General features: G+C 40.0%; 1 protein-coding gene across 4 annotated transcripts in view; it reads left to right on the forward strand.

The window, feature by feature from the left end:
* STARD9 (StAR related lipid transfer domain containing 9) overlaps window positions 1-16505 on the forward strand; it is a 120486-nt gene that overhangs the window by 31712 nt on the left and 72269 nt on the right. The window lies entirely within an intron of this gene.

Raw genomic sequence — 16505 nt, forward strand, 5'->3', positions numbered from 1 at the left:
AAGTGACACCAGCAAAGGAAAAGAGGCCAAGCAACTCCACGGGGGTGCTTTAAAGACTGAGTGTAGAGTTTTCCTGATTAAGAATTTCCTGATCAGTTTTCTTGCACCCATCAAACATTGGTTAAGGCTGGCTCCTAGGATATCTGGCTTTCAAAAGGAGTTCTAGTAACTGGGGGGCAGTCCTCCAAAAATAGATAGAGACACCAGTATTGATTTTTGGAAGTAAAAGCACACCAGCTGCCCAATGTGCATGAAAATGGTGAAGGAATTTGAGTGTATATGGGTGGAACATTAACAGCACCTGCTGTGTCATCAAAGTTGATCTAGAAGATAACAGTAGAGAACTTAAGGAATTGTGAAACATTTGCTAGTTCCAAAGTGGAATATGGCAATATTCCTCTGTGAATCCTGTCCCCATTGCTTCCTGCAGACCCCTGCTCTTAATGTAGTTTCTGGTTATGTCTCATGGTCAGTGAAGAGTCTCCTATGTCCTCTGCAACTACCAATGTGGGCATTAAGAATTGATACTTGAGGGGTTCCTGGGAGGCTCAGTCAGTTAGGGGTCCAACTTTGGCTCGAGTCATGATCTCATGGTTCAGGAGTTTGAGCCCTGCGTCGGGTGAACTCGAGCCCCACTTTGGGCTCCACGCTGACAGTGTGGAGCCTGCATGAGATTCTCTCTCTCTCCCTCTCTCTCTCTCTCTCTCCCTCCCTCCCTCACTCACTTGTGCCCTCTCTCTCTTAAACAACAACAACAACAAAGAATTGATACCCATAATGATAACCTCAGCGTCCTGTGATTTCAGAATCCTTAGACACTAAGGAAAAATACACTAAACAATTTGAAATTTTAATTTAAATGAAGTTGACAGTGGTTTCTGCCTAACCAATTATCAGAAAGGTTTTTTGTTAAGAGTCTCATTTTGTGGGGTGCCTGGGTGGCTCAGTTGGTTGAGCATCCAACTTTAGTTCAGGTCATGATCTCACAGTCTGTGAGTTCAAGCCCCACGTTGGGCTTTCCGCTGTCAGCGCTGAGCCTGCTTCTATTCCTCTGTCTCCCTCTCTCTCTGCCCCTCCTCTGCTTCTGTGCTTGCTCTCTCTCTCTCAAAAATATATAAACATTAAAAAAAATTTTTTTTAAGAATCTCATTTTGTGATCAATTAGGTAAAAGTGACTTAACTTTGCTATGTGATAGTCTTCATGTTGCTTACTGAATATTCATGGTTCTTTATTTTCTGTGTGATAGAATTTCACTTCCTGGTTATTGTGTGAGGTGGGGCCATATGATTAGTTTTGTACAGTGTGTTATGAGCAGAAATTATGTCTGAGCATTCACTTGGTGGGGTATGACCTTCTGAAGCCCTCTTTTCTTTTGGCACCATGAAGCAACATTGGAAATAGGTTGTTTTTTGTCAATTGGGTCCTAGAGAAGCTACAACCCTAAGGGTCCTCTACTGACCCACATGTAGCAAGAGCCAGAAATAAGAAAATAAAAGTAGTTTTTTAAGCTACCACTCTTTGAGAGTTGGCTACAATAACCTAACTTAGCCTGTCATGACTGATAAACTATTCAGTGTTGAGCTTATTGAATGACTTTAACTTAGGTACGGTATCAGTCATTATAAGAAAAATGGATTAGGTGGGTGGTCTCTCTCTGCCCTTCCCTCAATCTCTCTCTCTCTCAAAAATAAAAATAAAAATAAAAATTTTAAAATGCATGTTTAAAAAAAAGAAAATGGACAAGGTGATCTGTACATGTATCTTCATTTTCTTTATTCTTTTTTTTTTTTTTAATTTTTTTTTTTTTAACGTTTATTTTTGAGACAGAGAGAGACAGAGCATGAATGGGGGAGGGTCAGAGAGAGGGAGACACAGAATTGAAACAGGCTCCGGGCTCTGAGCTGTCAGCACAGGGGCCCGATGCAGGACTCGAACTCACAGACCGCGAGATCGTGACCTGAGCCGAAGTCGGCGCTCAACCAACTGAGCCACCCAGGCGCCCCTATTCTTTTTTTTTTTTTTTTTACATTTATTTATTTTTGAGAGACAGAGACAGAGCACGAGTGGGGGAGGGGCAGAGAGAGAAGGAGACACAGAATCCAAAGCAGGTTCCAGGCTCTAAGCTGTCAGTACAGAGCCTGACACAGGGCTCGAACTCAAAAACTGTGAGATCATGACCTGAGCCAAAGACCGACTCTAAGTCGCTTAACTGACTGAGCCACCTGAGGTGCCTCTGTACTTTCATTTTCAATGATAATGATGTTAACGTATTTCTAAGGGTTAGAAGACCTTTCACATATTCAGGATTCATTTTAGTCTTGCTTTGTTCCCTTTTTCTCTTGGAACCCACAGACCAACCTGTATTTTTTAAGAAGTTGACTCTAGAAAGGACTTTTGCTCTACAGTAGGGATTGGCAAACTATGCCCTGTGGGCCAAATCTGGCCGTCTCCTGTTTTAGTAAAGTTTTATTGGAATATAGCCATGCCCATTTGTTTACGTAATGTTAGTAGATGCTTTTCTACTACAAAAGCAGTTCACTAGTCATGGCAGAGACCATATGGCCCACTAAGCCTAAATAATATATTTGCTCTCTGGCCATTAATAGAAAACAATTTCTGACCCCTGCCCTATAGGAATCTTAATTATTAGGAATGGAAAGATTCTAGATGATTTGCCTCAATTGTTGCAAACACCCTAGTTCTTGGAAGTTCACCCTAATGGAATGAAGGCCTTCTTCTGGATCTCCAATCTCCCTTTATTTTGTATACTCTCCTTGAGTCAGTACCACAACTTACCATTCTTGGATTTTGCTTATGACTAAGCAAAGACTCCCTCAGCCCTGATAATCGAACCATCTTGCATATTGCCACCCACATTGTCTTTGTCTAGACCAACTGCTAACAGGTCCATTGATGTGACTCCTGCTTGCTCAGTCAGTGTTTCTGCTTTGTGCTTGTAGCTGTTGACAGTTTAACTTGTCATTGTGATAGGGCTTTCTCAGGCTGCATGGAAGGAGGTAATCAGATTATCTCACAGGATGGGTATGAATGTAAGATTATGTGGGGAAATAAGGAAACTGGAAACTGTCATCAGTCACACAGCCAGGCCCCAACACCATGGAACATTATTCATTATGGCTCAGAATTCAGCAGTAACTATAAGAGGCCAGTGGCAGCTCTGTCTCCCATTCAGATCTCCCCAACAAAGTTGATAATGCCAGTTAATCTTTATCCAATTTGGCATATCCTGTTAGCATTCTTATTTGGATCATCTAATGGCTGATAGTCTCTCTTAGGTCCATGCTGAATGTTCTTGCTTTTGCTTGGGGTCCAGTTAGTTGGGGCCTGGGAAGCAGGGTCAAATGATCTAAAACATGGCAACTTATGATCAAGGAACCACTTGTTGTCTTTTTAGAAGAGGCTGTGAGAATGGCAAAAACTTTGGATTCTTCCAGTAAAGCCATCTTTTCTCACAAGACCCTGTCTAATGAATCCATCTTTTTGCAAAGAAAAGGGAAGCATTAGAGCTAGATACTCATCTGTCTATTTTAGGAATTCCTCGCTTATGTCCAGAGGGTAGGACAGCTGCATATGGGATCTACCAGATCTCACATGCCATTCAGACAGTTGTCCATGTGAGCGTTGTTTAGCAAAACAGCATTGTTAGAAACAGCAGACTCTTGTGTAAACAAAGACATGTGTTTTGGTGATCTCAAAGCTCAGTTTTCCTGGTTCCTTCAGGAACCAGGGGCTTAAACTGGGAATATAAATTTATGTTTCTTCATGCATGTATGTTTATATAAATGAGTATGTGTATATAGTAGTTCTCTATAGTAGTACTGCTGCTGTGTGCAATTTTCTTTACTTTTTTATTTTATTTATTTATTTTACTTTCCAGAATAAGAAGCCCTAGGTAAGTGGACTGAGGGACTGCCTAGAGACAGGAATTTCTGTTTTTATCTTTGGATAAAGATGAGAAAAGAATTAATTTAGTAGTGAGGGTATATTTTAGGGTCTGATACCATAGACCTTAGACTTTCCTCTTGTCACCCCATCTCTTTCCTAGATGAAAGGTGGTGAAGTATAGTAATTAAAGATATGGTTTATTTCCCAGATTCACAAATTACTGGCTGTGATCCTGAGCTAGTCCCTTTATCGCTCAGTGCTTCTGTTATCTTATCTGTAAAATGGGGATAATAATGATACCTACCTCAGAGCTATTGTGAGGACTAAATGAATAAAGAAATATAAAGCACCTAGATCAGTGCTTAGCAGATAATAAATATCTGTTGTTGTTGTCACTGAGTTCTGTGATACCTGATCAAGATCTTATCCAGCATACAATAATTTCTTGAATCCTTTTTCCATTCAAAATAATATATCCCTCTGCCCTTCCTAGTAGCATGGGCATTTTATTTAATTTTATTATTAATTAATTTTTATGTTTTTGCCTGTATATTTTAATAGGGACACTGTGACGTTACAACGTGAATTCCTCTAATGGAGAGCATTTCTAGTGTTTTATAGGATAGTGGGGAAAATTATTTGGGGCACATTGTGCCAAGAGGTTGAAGAATCCGAAAAATCACATGTTTACAGACTATTTAGAGACTTGAATGTTTCTCAGCTTCCCTCCGTTCCCAGCCCCCAATTTTTTTAAAGTTAAGAAGCTTCCTGTGATAGCCTAAGCCAGCTCTGTCGTTTTCTTCCTTTGTCTCATAACCGTGTCCACTAATCAGAGTGCCAGTTCACCAGCTGCCTGCCTTAACAGATTCAAGAACAAGGGGACAGATAGTATAGAAATGAGGGGGTGCCAAATTGAGGTTAGTATGGAGGTGACAGAAGCTAAGAAGGATGACCACATGCTGAAAGGAGCAATGTCAGCTCTTTTCCTGATGATGCTATTTCTCCACTGCAAGAAAACTGCAGCAAGCAGGGCACTATAGATTGGCCTGTTGATGACATTGTCACAGGCATAAATAGCAACAGATTTGGGAAGCCAGCTCCAAGCTACTGAGGCTGCTAGGAGATGGCTTTCTAGGGAACAATAACCCCCCACTGACAACCTAATCTGGGCTGGTTTGATTCCAAACTTTGTGTCCTTGGGCAGAACTGGTGGTGGTCTCATTCAGTCTGGCTCTGGTTCAGTGCTCACAAACACTGCTTCCAGGACATTGCAACAGAGCAAGGCTGTGGCAGATAGAGTGCTATCCCAGCATTCACTTCTCTGTTGATATCTCTCATCACATCAGTACACAGCTGTATGGACTCTAGGAAACATTGCAGGTGATGGTTCAGTTTTCCAAGACTTGGTTATCAAATATGGTGCAGTTGATCTACTGTTGGCTCTTCTTACACTTCCTGATATGTCATCTTTAATTTTTTTAACATTATTTATTTTTGAGAGAGAGAGAGAGAGAATGCGAGCAGGGTAGGGGCAGAGAGAGAGAGAGAGGGAGACACAGAATCCAAAGCAGGTTCCAGTCTCTGAGCTGTCAGCACAGAGCCCAACATGGGGTTCAAACCCATGAACCGTGAGATCATGACCTGGGCCAAAGTCAGAAGCTTAACCAACTGAGTCACCCAGACACCCTATTAATATGTCATCTTTAACATGTGGTTACTTGCATCATCTTACCTGGACTCATTTTGAACTTTGTCGCAACAAGATTCATGCACCTCCATTAGATGCTGTTGCACAAAATTTTTCCTACTTGAGTTCATCCCCTGCCTCATGATGATCCAGAAGTATTAGAAGATACCTGCTGGGCCATTTTCTCCCTTACCAATGGTCCAAATGAATGGATTGAAATGGTTGTGAAAACAGGAATTGTGCCCCAACTTGAGAAGCTTCTAGGAGCTACTGAATTGCCAATTGTGACTGATGACAGTGTCATTCTGGATGCTGTTTCGTGTATCTTTTAAGCTGTTGAGAAACTCGTATAATGATTGAAGAATATGGGGGTTTGGACAAAATTGAATGTCTACAAAACTATGAAGATGAGTCTGTGTACAAAGCTTCATTAAGCTTGATTGAGAAGTATTTCCCTATAGAGGAAGAAGGGGATCAAAATGTTGTGCCAGAAACTACCCTACCAAGTTAAGGATGGCACTGCTGGGATCTTTAACTTTTAGATTATACATCTGAGGCTTAAAGTTGTGTACTATGTTTGGTGTATGTTTGTCTTACTGTTTTTCTACTAAGAACTTTTAAAAAGTGGTTTGCTATTGTAGCACTTTTTATGACCAAACTATACTGAATAGTTCCAAACTATGCATACTGTGTGAAGCTTCTCCTCTCAGTGGATTTCTTATTTCTATGTGGAATTTTGTGTCTTGGGATGTCCTATAACTAACAATTAAATCCAACCCTTAAAAAAAAAAAAATAACTATGGGATCAGCAGACAGTCGGGGGCTAGAGAGTTCAGGGGAGGGGGCCTCAGGCTTTGTTGCAATTCTAATAGAGGAAGCTGGTACAGGACTTAATACAGACATGGGGACTGTTTTGGAGTACCCAGAGGTAAAGATTGGAATGCATGGATTCTTGGAGATCTTGGTGTAAGATGAGGGGAAAGTTAGCGTTGGTCAGTCATGCTCCTTGGTATTTACCCAAAGGAGTTGAAAACTTAGGGCCACACAAAAACCTGTGCTTGAAATGTTTTAGCAGCTTTATTCTTAATTACCAAAACTTGGAAGCAGCCAAAATGTCCTTCAGTAGGTAAATGGATAAACTGCGGTACATCCGACAATGGAATATTATTCAGTGCAAAGAAAGAAATGAGTTATCAAATCATGAAAAGACAGGGAAAAACCCTAAATGCATATTACTAAGTGAAAGAAACCAATCTGAAAAGGCTACATATTGTGATTCCATCTATATGGCAGGTTGAGAGAGGAAGGAAGCAGTGAATGTGGAGCCTGACTTAGAGCTCAGTCCTATGACCTTGAGATTGTGACCTGAGCCAAAATCAAGAGTTGGTCAGTCAACTGACTGTGCTACCCAGGCACCCCTATCCCAATCATTTTAAATTGTGTTTGTATGACTGTCGCTATGGTGTGTATACATGAAAAATGAAAAATTATATCTATGGCAAATAACCTGTATGTTCATGATATACTATATGATAAAAAGCAAGTTACAGGTTGATGTGTATTGTATGTGTCTATTTCAGTGAAAACAAACAAAAACAACTGTATATCCTTGTATATGTGGAGGAAAGTATGGAATGACATACTTGTTGGATATATTCTTCCCTGTCTTAGTACTGAAAGCTACCTGTTGGATACTTAAATGAGCAGCATTAGGGGTAAGGAAAGGTTAGCTTTTTTTTTCATGTGTTGTATTAACTTGATACAAAAAGTGAGCATTCTTTGTAATTTGAAAAACAGCAAAGAAAAAAAAATATAAGTGTGTGTCTGTAATAAGCTTCAAATTCTGGTCATTTAATAAGGGTGTGTGTGTGAAATTTTGGGATGAGATTGTAATTCTCTTTATGTGCAATGAAGAGGTTAATGGAGCAGAAAACTCCAAAAGCAATTAACAAATGGCAGTAGGATTAGAATTTATTGTTTTTGGTAAATTTTATTTAAAAATTTTTTTTAATGTTTTTATTTTATTTTTGAGAGAGGGAGAGAGTGAGCAAGGGAGCAGCAGAGAGAGAGGGAGACACAGAACTTGAAGCAAGCTCCAGGCTCCGCTCAGCATAGAGCCTGAGGCAGGGCACGAACCCACTAACCGCAAGATCATTACAGAGCTGAAGTCAGACTCTTAACCAACTGAGCCACCCAGGACCCCCTAACAAGATATTATTGGAACTCCTAATACTAAATACTAAAGAGGAAATACTAAAAAGGAGACTTGGTAAAGTTTCTTCCACTGTAAAGCAAAATAACAGGAAGTAAGGAAACCATGAAGATAGTTTTAAATTGTAGGGTAATAGCTTTGTGTTTAGCAGATAAGATTTGCCTTTCCTGGTAATTCCATGAGTAGTTAATTTGTTAGCTGCAGGGTATCACGTTGGTTAAGAGCAAGAGCTTTGTTTAGAAGTACTTGGTACCTGTGGCACTTGAGTTTTCTCCTGTGAAAATTAGAGATTGATAATAATAGTAACTATCCCATAGATATATTGTGAGAAGTACTAAATCATTTAAGGTGCTAAGAAGAGCCCCTAATATGAAATAATTGCTAAGTAAGTGTTACTGGTTATAGGGATCTAAAACCCTGGCTTTGAATAAAAACACTTCTAATGAAGTACTAATGGTGCAAAACAATCCTAACAGTTATCTTTAAACAATGGGAGCAGTGCCCAGCACAGTATTTTGCCTTAGTAGGCACTCTATAAATATTTGTTGAATAAATAAATGTAACTTCTTTCACTTGATTTTATTAGTCTCTGAGTAGTTTAACATTACTTCATATATTTCTATTTGTTTTCAGAAAATTAAAAGGAAAAGTACATCCGTAGGGTGATAATATGGGTGAATCTCAGGTAATGGGTTCAAGAATAAAAGAAACTTCTATGTACTTAAATATATAGAGTTTCAATAGGGGAATATGGGGCTACTAATTTGTATTTTAAAGAATAATTATGGAGGAGAGGAGTCTGGGAAAATGACCGAGTAGGAAATGATGAAGTTTTGGGGTGATGGTGGGGTGGTCTGGAGCCAAAGGCCAAGAAAGAATTCTTGAAGATGTCTTTGGTGCAAAAAGGTGATTTTATTAAAGCACGGGGACAGGACCCATGGGCAGAAAGAACTGCATTGGGGCTGTGATGGGTAACTGATTATATACCCTCAGGGTGGAAGGGGGTTAAAGATAGAATAAGTCTCTAGGTATTTTGAAAGCAAGGTTTCCGGGACCTTGAGGGGCCAGTTGCTGTTAGGAAAATGCCATTTATTATAATTTAGTAAAACTTCAGTCATGAGACCTTTCAGATGTATATCAGAGGGCCTTAAGCTTGGAGTATGATTGCTGGCATATATCTTGGGGGAGCTGAGATAAAGTTTCCAAAGGAATTTTCATAGGCTAAAGTAGACTTATAGGACCTTGGGGGTCAGGATAATGTTAAGCCAAGATTCCCTTTTGCCCCTAGCAAAGTGTTATCATCAGGCAGCTGAGCTCCTAGAAGGAGGTCACTGCCACTTTCAAGGACTTGTCACTGGGCTGTAGGCAGTAAGGGAATTAAATTTTTCATTTGCCTTTGTTTCCCATATCATCATGGGAAGCACTTAAACCCCTTTCCTTTCTTCTTAGGTTGCCAGGAGTGTCCAAGGAATATCACACATATCCCAACTGGGGTGGGGGAATACTGTTAGCTTGTACTTTTCCCTCAGCTTGCCTTATGCTCCCTTATCAGGAAGCATGAAGAATCTGTTCCCCAACCTAGACAGGGATTACACTAGACAAAACTGTCTGATGTAATGGTTTTTGGAACTCTGGATTTTCTTGAAGGCTTGCATTTTCCAGAGGAAGACTTGAGGGATAAATCGCAGTTAATTTCTGTCAATTTCAGCTTCTAGCACAGTAGCAGTTACCCATTTGTTATCCCCAGCCACGTGGCAGGCAGCTGTACATGGGTCCTGGAGCATCTTGTACACAGCTTGCACAAGTCGGGTGGACAAAAAGGACCCTGTCTTCCAAATATCAGGAATCTGTGCTGATTGCCAATTCCTGCTTGGGATCACAGAATTGCTGAGTTGAGTAGTCATTGTTGTCGCATGTTTCCCATTGTTGCAAGTCCCTCCCCATACAGCTGAAGTGACTTCCAGGGGATTTGAAGTGACAACTCCCCACTCCACTCCTACTTCATTTTTCTGCTTTTCTCCATTTTGCAGTCAGACACTAAGGACCAGGGCATTGAAAAACAACTCCACACATGGGGAAAATTAGAAAGTGACCATGCGTGCCCAGGGAAAGGCTCAGAAAAGACCACTTGCTAGAACCTTAGGTTTACACCTCAGGCTGATCCTCGGCACAGAGATAGCCTACAGTAATCAGAAAAACAAAAACAATAAACAAAAAGAATAATGAGACACAGGATACCCCAGGCAAAGGAGAGAATCTGATTTCTAGAATTACTACATTATTAGATTCAGATGTTCAGTTTTCAATGTAAAAGGTCACAAAGCATACAAAGAAACCTGAAAGTGTGGCCTATTCAAAGGAAAAAAAAATCAACAGAAACTGTCCCTTAAAAAGCCCTAAAGGCAGATATATTAAACAAAGACTATAGACCAGTTGCCTTAAAGATGCTCAGAGAACTAAAGGAAGATGTGGAGAAAGTCAAAAGCCAATGTATAAACAAAATGTTACTCTTCAATCATATATTTCACTCTATTTCATTGGTATGATATGGTGTTCTTTTCATTGCTTTGTGAGTAGTTTATAATTTTAGTTTTGATTTCTTCTTTGATTTAAGGGTTATTTATAAGTGGGTTTCTTAATTTCTTTGCTGCCTAGTTGTCCTTGTACTGCTAATTTTTCATGGTAGAACAATAGGTTGCTCATCATATTCCTTGAGATTCTGCCATAAATAATGCAGTACACACTAAGATGAAAGAAAACCTAATCCTTAGCATTACCCCAATACTTAAGTCTTATCTCCCAATGTATCTGATTTTCCAAATTCCATCTGAATAGCCATGTATTTTCGTTACTCCAAGCTTTACATGTGTTGTTTATCCAACCTAGACAGTCATCCCCATCATGAAAATCCTTGTCTTTTTATTTATTTATTTTGAGAGACAGAAAGCATGCAGGCAAGCAGGGGAGGGGCAGAGAGAGAGAGGGAAAGAATCCCAAGCAGGCTTCATGCTGTCAGCTCAGAGTCTGATGTAGGGCTTGATCTCACAAACTGTGAGAGCATGATCTGAGCTGAAATCAGGAGTCAAATGCTTAACCAACTGAACTGCCCAGGCACTTCTGAAAGTCCTTTTGTCTTGAAACTCAGTTCAGATGTTCCCTACTTCATAAAGTCTTTCCAGGTTCTTCAGCCAGCATTCCCTTTGCTTTTTAGGTTCTGTTGAATGTCTTCATTTTGCCCTTCAAGATGAACTCTTCAGGGGCGCCCGGGTGGCTCAGTCGGTTGAGCGTCCGACTTCGGCTCTGGTCACGATCTCACAGTTTGTGAGTTCGAGCCTCGTGTCGGGCTCTGTGCTGACAGCTCAGAGCCTGGAGCCTGGTTCGGATTCTGTGTTTCCCTCTCTCTCTGTCCCATCCCCACTCATGCTCTGTCTCTCTCTGTCTTAAAAATAAATAAAACATTAAAAAAATTAAAAAAAAATTAAAAACCATTAAAAAAATTTCCATCTTATTTTTTGCCCCAAGGGTGACCTGTTGGACTAAAAAATGGACTCTCTTAACCTCTGGCTTGAGGTTGGCATTGGACAATGGAAAGCCCTAGCAGGAAATCAGAGGGGAGATCCTTTCCATAGGGTTGTCTTGGTCAGGCCTCGTATGTTTTTGGTTTTGGCCAGGGAGAGGGCCGGTGTCTTCATCATCTTTATATTTTTTGGAAGTAGAATTGTCATAAAATAGTTTATTAGTATCAGATATATACCATAGTGATTTGACAATTATATACATTATGAAATGCTCACCACCATAAGTATAATTACTATCTGTCGCCTTATAAAGTTATTACAGTATTACTGACTATATTCCCTGTGCTGTAATTTTCATCCCTGTAGCTTATTTTATAACTGGAAATTCGTATCTCTTACATCTCCTCACTTATTCCAACCATCTCCTAAACCCCCTTCCTTCTGACAACTACCAGTTCTGTTTTATGAGTCTGTTTCTGTTTTTTGTTTGTTCATTTGTTTTGTTTCTTAGATTTCACATATGATTGAAATCATACGGTATTTGCCTTTTCCTGTCTGACTTAGTTCATTTAGCAAAATACCTTCCAGGTCTATTCATGATGCTGCAAATGGCAAGATTTCATTCTTTTTTATGGCTGAGTAATATTCCATTGTATAATGTATATCATGTATTGATTGATTGATTGACAGGCATAGGTTACGTCCATATCTTGGGTATTGTAAATAATGCTGCAGTGAACATAAATGTTTATTTATCTCTTTGAGTTTGATATTTTCATTTTTATGGGTAAATACACAGAAGTGGAATTACAGGGTCATATGGCATTTTTCTATTTTTAATATTTTGAGAAACTCCATACCTTTTTGCACAGGGGCTCCACACATATTCCCACCAGCAGTGCACTACACATCCTTTTTTCCACATCCTCACCAAAACTTACTATTTCTTGTCTTTTTGATACTAGCCATACTGACTGGTTTGAGGTGATAACTCACTGTGGTTTTGATTTGCACTTCCTCCATGATTAATCATGTTGAGCATCTCTGGTCATTTTTAGGTTTCTTTTGGAACTAGGTCTATTCAGGTCCTTGGCCTGTTTTTGATTGGATTATTTGCTTTTTTGACATTGAGTTGTATATATTTTTATGTATTTTGGGTATTAACCCCTTATCAGATATAGTATTTGGAAATATCTTCTATTCAGTAGCCTTTTCATTTTGCTGATATTTATTTTGCTATGCAAAAGCTTTTAAGTTTAAAGTAGTCCCAATTTTTTAGTTTTGCTTTTGTTTCCTTTGCTTGAGGAGACAGATATAGAAAACTTGCTGAGGCAAGTTTTTGAGAGAGCGAGAGAGAGAGAGAGCGAGTGAGTGCATGTGTGTAGAAGGGGCAGAGAGAGAGGGGAATAGAGGATCTGAAGTGGGTTCCATGCTGACAGCAGAGAGCCTGATGCAGGGCTTGAACCCACAAACTGGGAGATCATGATCTGAGCTGAAGTCAGATGCTCAACTGACTGAGCCACCCAGGTACCCCACTGCCTGTGTTTTCTTTTAGTAGTCTTATGGTTTCAGGTCTTATATTTAGGTCTTTAACCCATTTTGAGTTTATTTTTTTGTGTATAGTGTCAGAAAGTTGTCCAGTTTCAAAAGAGGAACCCTTTTACATTGCTGGTGGGAATGCAAACTGGTGCAGCCACTCTGGAGAAACAAGTTCTTCCAAAAATTAAAAATAGCACTACTCTATGACCCAGCAATTGCACTACTAGGTATTTACTCAAGGGATACAGATGTGCTATTTTGAAGGGGCACATGCACCCCAATGTTCATAGCAGCATTATTGACAGTAGCCAAAGTATGAAATTTATTGTCAAATTGGTTTCCATGCAACACACAGTGCTCATCCCAACAGGTACCCTCTTCAATACCCATCACCCACCCTTCCCCACCTCCCACCCCGCATCAACCCTCATTTTGTTCTCAGTTTTTAGAGTGTCTTATGGTTTGGCTCCCTCCCTCTCTAACTTTTTTTTTTCCTTCCCCTCCCCCATGGGTTCCTGTTAAGTTTCTCAGGATCCACATAAGAGTGAAAACATATGGTATCTGTCTTTCTCTGTATGACTTATTTCACTTAGCATAACACCCCAAAGTATGGAAAGAGCCCAAATGTCCATCGATGGATGAATGGATAAAGAAGATGTGGTATCTATATACAATGGAGTATTCCTCGACAATCAAAAAGAATGAAATCTTGCCATTTACAACAACATGGATGGAACTAGAGGGTATTATGCTAAGAAATTAGAAAAAGACAAATATGACTTCATTCATACGTGGAATTTAAGATACAAAACAGGTGAACATAAGGGAAGGGAAGCAAACATAATATAAAAACAGGGAGGGGGACAAACCATAAGAGACTCTTAAATAGAACAAACTGAGGGTTGCCGGAGGGGTTATGCGTGGGGGGATGGGCTAAATGAACAAGAAACATTAAAGAAGACAGTTGTTGGGATGAGCACTGGGTGTTATATGTAGAAGGTGAATCACTGGATTCTACTCCTGAAATCATTATTGCACTGTATGCTAACTAACTTGGATGTAAATTTAAAAAAAATTTGGAATTAAAAAATTATTAAAAAAAGAAAGTGGTCCAGTTTCATTCTTCTGCATGTAGCCATCCATCTGGTCTAATGTGTTATGCAAGTCCGCTGTTTTCTTACTGATTTTCTGTTTGTATGGTCTGTCCATTGATGTAAATCAGGTGTTATAATTTCCTACTATTAGCATATTACTGTCAACTTCTCCCTTTATGTCTGCTGATATTTGTGTTATATATTTAGATGCCCCTGTGCATAGATGTTTATAAGTGTTATATCCTCTTATTTTATTGATCCCTTTATCATTATGTAATGCAGTTCTTTGTGTATTGTTAGTCTTTAAGTCTTTTTTTGTCTGATGTAAGTATTGCTACCCCAGCTTTTTTTTTTTTTTTTTTTTTTTAACTAGTCTTCATGCCCAGCATGGAGCCCAGTGCAGGACTTGAACTCACAGCCCTGAGATCAAGACCTGAGCTGAGATCAAGAGTCGAAATCTTAACTGACTGACCCACCCAGGTGCCCCTCTTCTCCTGCTCTTAAGATTGTCTTTTTATGTTTAATTTTTTACATAAAAAAATTTTTTTTTTACTGTTTATTTGTTTTTGAGAGAGAGAGAGAGACAGAGCATGAGCAGGGGAGGGGCAGAGAGAGAGGGAGACACAGAATCCAAAGCAGGTTCCAGGCTCTGAGCTGTCAGCACAGATCCCAACGCGGGGCTCGAACTCAGACTAGGAGATCATGACCTGGGCCAAAGTCAGAGGCTCAACCTACTGAGCCACCCAGGCACCCCTAATTTTTTACATTTTAATTATATATCTCTTGGTGTGGACCTCCTTGAGTTCATCTTGTTTCAGGCTCTCTTTGCCTCTGAGACCTAGATGTCTGTTTTCTTATCCAGGTTAGGGAAGTTTTCAGCTGTTATTTCTTCAAATAAATTTTCTGTCCCTTTTTCTCTCTCTCTTCTTCTCAGCCTCATATAATGTGAATGTTAGTATGCTTGATGTTGTTTCAGAATTCCCTTAACCTATTCTTAGGTGCTTTTTAAAAATCTGTTTCATTGATGAGGAAACTGAGGTAAGGTTACTTGCCCAAGGAGCCAGGCTTTGAACCTAGAAAGTTCCAAAGCCTGTGTTCTTTTTTTTTTTTTTTTAATATTTTTTTTAAATGTTTGTTTATTTTTGAGAGAGAGACACAGAACATGAGCAGAGGAGGGGCAGAGAGAGAGAGGGAGACACAGAATCTGAAGCAGCCTCTAGGCTCTGAGCTGTCAGCACAGAACCCAATGTGGGGCTCGAACTCACAAACTGTGAGATTGTGACCTGAGCCGAAGTTGGATGCTCAACTGACTGAGCCACCCAGGCACCCCCCAAAGCCTGTGTTCTTAATAATTAAACTATAGGTAGCTGTTTAGAGGAAGAGAAATCATTTTAAGAACTTTCCCTAATGTTAGGCCCTACTAAAAAATATATTTTACATGAATCCTCTCTCTTTAAATAACAAGCTCCAACCCTACTTTTCTATACTACTACCACAAGTTTGGAGAGAGGATGGGTAAATAGATCCACAAATAGTATCAACCTTACCTCAACCTTTATGTGTGATAAGAAGTGTAAATACAGCTCTTTTTTTTTTAAGTTTTTATTTTCATTCTAGTTAGTTAACATAAAGTATTATATTAGTTTCAGGGGTACAATATAGTGATTGAACAATTCCATATGTCACTACTCTGGGTTATTTTTTTTTAATTTCTTTTTAAGTTTTATTTATTTAAGTTATTTCTACACCCAATATGGGGCTTGAACTTACAACCCTGAAGTTAGGAGTCACGTGCTCTTCCAACTGAGCCAACCTGGCACCCCAGGGTTATTTTTTTTAAGTTTATTTATTTATTTTGAGAGAGAGAGAGAGAGAGAGAGGAAGAGGGAGGGAGACTCCGAGAGAATCCCAAGTAGGCTGTGCACCATCTACGTGGAGCCTGATGTAGGGCTCAAACTTCCGAACCACAAGATCATGACCTGAGCCCAAGTTAAGAGTTGGACACTTAACTGACTGAGCCTCCCAGTCACCCCACCCCTGGGTTTTTTTAATCCAAAATATTATAAAGTGTTTCAAGTACACATGACTATTAATTCCCTATGATTTTACAAGAACAAATTCAGTTTCAGAAAAAGTTTGCTAGGGAAAATTTATTCATTCAAATGTGTTTTAACACACTTACTGTGTGTTGGGCACAAGGCTAGACATTGAAAATTTTATAACTGGAGTTGGTGGGCAGGGCCGCAGTCTGACCTGATGTCTGCCCCCAGCCCACCGCTGGGGCCACAGTCAGACTGGTGTGTGCCTTCTCTTCCCCTCTCCTAGGGGCGGGATTCACTGTGGGGTGGCGTGGCCCGTCTGGGCTACTTGCACACTGCCAGGCTTGTGGTGCTGGGGATTAGCTGGGGTGGGTAGGCAAGGTGCACGGGGGCAGGAGGGGCAGGCTTAGCTCGCTTCTCCTTAGGTGATCCACTTCAGGAGGGGCCCCTCTTCCGTGGGCCTCTCGTCTGCGCTTGGCTCCGGAGACTCCATTCTGCTAATCCTCTGG

Source organism: Panthera uncia (assembly GCF_023721935.1).
Source record: "Panthera uncia isolate 11264 chromosome B3 unlocalized genomic scaffold, Puncia_PCG_1.0 HiC_scaffold_1, whole genome shotgun sequence".
Classification (NCBI taxonomy): Eukaryota; Metazoa; Chordata; class Mammalia; order Carnivora; family Felidae; genus Panthera; species Panthera uncia.